The sequence below is a fragment of the Salvelinus namaycush genome, chromosome 23 (genome assembly GCF_016432855.1).
Source record: "Salvelinus namaycush isolate Seneca chromosome 23, SaNama_1.0, whole genome shotgun sequence".
Taxonomy (NCBI): domain Eukaryota; kingdom Metazoa; phylum Chordata; class Actinopteri; order Salmoniformes; family Salmonidae; genus Salvelinus; species Salvelinus namaycush.
The window spans coordinates 42779391-42782544 of NC_052329.1; positions in this window are offsets into that span (position 1 = coordinate 42779391).

The window sequence follows — 3154 nt, forward strand, 5'->3', positions numbered from 1 at the left end:
GCCAGGTTGGCCTTCTGACAGAAAACCTTCAAAGGCTTCATTCAACTTGACTCTTCCCCAGCAACAAGCTTCTACAAAAGCAGCCCAAATAGACTGTCCTAGAGCCTTCCTCACCTAACTGTTTTAAGTCTACATAGTAGCACTGAGACTCAAGGTAAGTTTTTCTTATTCTGTATTCAATTGGGTGCAAGTTTTTCCCATGTTTAATTCATGAATGCTAAATTGCATCTTAATAGAGCCTAATCATTGCATTGACTTCATTGCACTTTAAAATTGAGCTGCGTGAAGTGAATATTCTTTTTCTGACTTAGTATCTAATGAAAAATGGGTGTCAGATTTTCATGGTTGATTTTTACTTACTCAGATTTTGAGATATTCTGCATTAAACAACAGATTCAATAATTAAAGTAGTCTAATGTCAAGATGAATCCACGTACCAGCTATATGCCCATTTCCCCTCAACCCGAAATGAATGGAAAGATGCGCATAAAAAAGTATGTGGTGCTTATCTAATCCATTAATTTTGGATTGTGGGACATGACTGGAGCTACAAAACAGATTACCTAGGACGTCGACTTCTCAACAGAAGACCACTTTTGAGGTCTGAAAACATCAGACAAACTTAGATTTTGGAGTGTATCCTAGTGGCATTTTAATTATGGTAATTCAACTAGGTATGACAAATAAAACTGGTTGCAACTCCTCAAGAAAATTGTTGAACTAAACCGCAAAACACTTCAATGTTTCAAGTGGAAATATAACACTGTACAGGTCCTGGTCAGCTTTCAAAGATTTCACACTATCTGACTTGATGGTTTACAGAACAAATCTTTTTAGTTATATAATTTAGCACAATAGCGTTTACTTGTTTTATTGGGTTACAAAATATTCCATATGTGGTAAGGGACGAGGCACATCTTGTTATTTTTCAAGGCGCATTCACAAGTGCTTTGAATGCAATGACACTTCATCATACAGGGGTACTACCGTAGATCATGTTTAACAATAATATTTCATTAAGTTCTGCAGGTGCAAAACTCCAGTGACTGGTTCGTTAATTCAGTAAGAGGGGGGTAGTGACAGAGAAGTCTACCGTTTCTGTTTCCTTTTTTAGCCCCACAAGACATTCTGTATTTACTTTCATATTGGACAGGCCAGTAAGGTGTCTTACCTGAGGGGAGTGGTGGAGGCTTTAGCCGAGCAAACTGCTTTTAAGTCACAATCATGGTCTTCACTGGCCTCTGCGTCTGGGGAGAAGATTTGCAGGGTTAAGAATTGTGCATCGTTTCAGAGTAACATGGGACATTGTCAACAGAATGTTCTGATAGTCTAGCAGTCTCGCAGGTGTCAAATGAGCCGTTCTTGCCTGTGTAATAATTGCGTGCATAGCATGAGGCACATGGATGGTTAGGGGAGACATAGCCACAATATCAGAACATGCCAAAACAGACTCAGCAGCAGCCGCTACCGATCTCAAACAGGAAACCCTTCCCTTGAATCGTCTAGAATAATAACCAAACGGTCTATATCCCACACCATCATACTGTGTCGAAACTGCTGACATAAACACACCCTTCTCAGAAACAAACAGATGAAAAGGTTTCGTATGGTCTGGCAGGCCCAGGCAAGGGGCGGACATCAGAGTGTGTTTCAATTTTACCAATGCCGTCTCAGTCTCATCCGTCCACACCACAATTTCCCTCGCCTCCATCTTTCTCCCATAGTTCAAACATAACAGGATTGTATTTATCTCTGCATAGTCTTTCAACCAAGGACGGCAGTAACTAGCCACACCCAACAAAGACATCATGTGCTGCTTAGTAACAGGTTTAGGCAAAACTTTAATTGTCTCTAATCTATCTTTGGAGAGGGTGCGACCTTCAGAAGTAATGTCATGACCTAAATAAGGTCCAGCATAACTGCATTTTACTTGGGGGAACTTTATGACCATTTTCTGCTAAGAAAATCAACAATGCTCGAGTGTCCTCGTGACATCTCTCCTCTGACTGTGGGCAAACCAACAAATCATCAACATATTGAAACAAAATGCTTCCAGCAAGGGCAACAAAACCCTCTAGCTTCCGAGCCATTTCTTGGGCAAAGATCAACAGTGATTCAACATAACTGGAGCATTACCGTCCAATTATTTGCCAAATCAATTAGTGAAAAACAACAACTACCTGGAGTCACCTGGGATAAAATGGTAACAGTGTTAGGCACCAGGGGTGCTCTAGCATGTACAGCATCGTTTACTATTCTAAGGTTTTGCACAACACGATAATCACCAGCTGGTTTCCCAACAGGTAAAATTGGTGTGTTACAGGGTGAATTCAGACAGGGAATCAAAGCGCCTCTTTCAACTAACTGTGAATTGGAGTAATACCCTTTTCAGCTTCCCAATATATACATGATATACATGGAGTACACAGTGCAATGAAATGCTTACTTGCAGGTTAACCTCTCGACAATGCAAGAACAATAGAAAAGTAAGTAGCTATGTCAATAAAAAGAGTAATAAAGTAAAATCTCAATGAAATAATTTCAACAATTCAATAATGTTTTTGTTTTTTTACGAATAGTTACATAACCTATATGGAAATAACAGACATTAGCCACGCATGTTTACCTTTAGAATGGAATAGGTTAACAGACCAATAAAAAAACAACACAATGTGTTGGCAAAGATTTAGGAATATCACGATCTGGTTACCTATAACTACAAACATAGTAACTGTTTGTTTAGTTTTTTAAACATATTTATTCACTTATTTCCGGATGTCTTTGGAACTACCCCTAATGCACTATTTTTCAAGGTCATATGCCGGACCTGCTTTGTGCTATCGAGTTCGTATGCTAGCTCGGTAGCTAGCTCAAACTGCCTAACGTTAGCCACACGTCATGCTCTTCATGGACTTGCAGGCTCTGTTGCCTTCTTGCCGTGGGCTCAAAACAAAATTCTGTTACCTCGTCTGTTTTCCTTTTTGTTTTGTCAATTTCTCTGCATGTTCTCTGTGATGTAGGCTACGGGAGTTTTGTTACTTTTACACCTTAGCTTAATGCTAGCACGCTAGCTGACTGACATCTGGAATCTATCTATTATGGATTTTTCTCACTATAGCTATTCAATTTTCCCTGACACTTACCCTGATGGTAA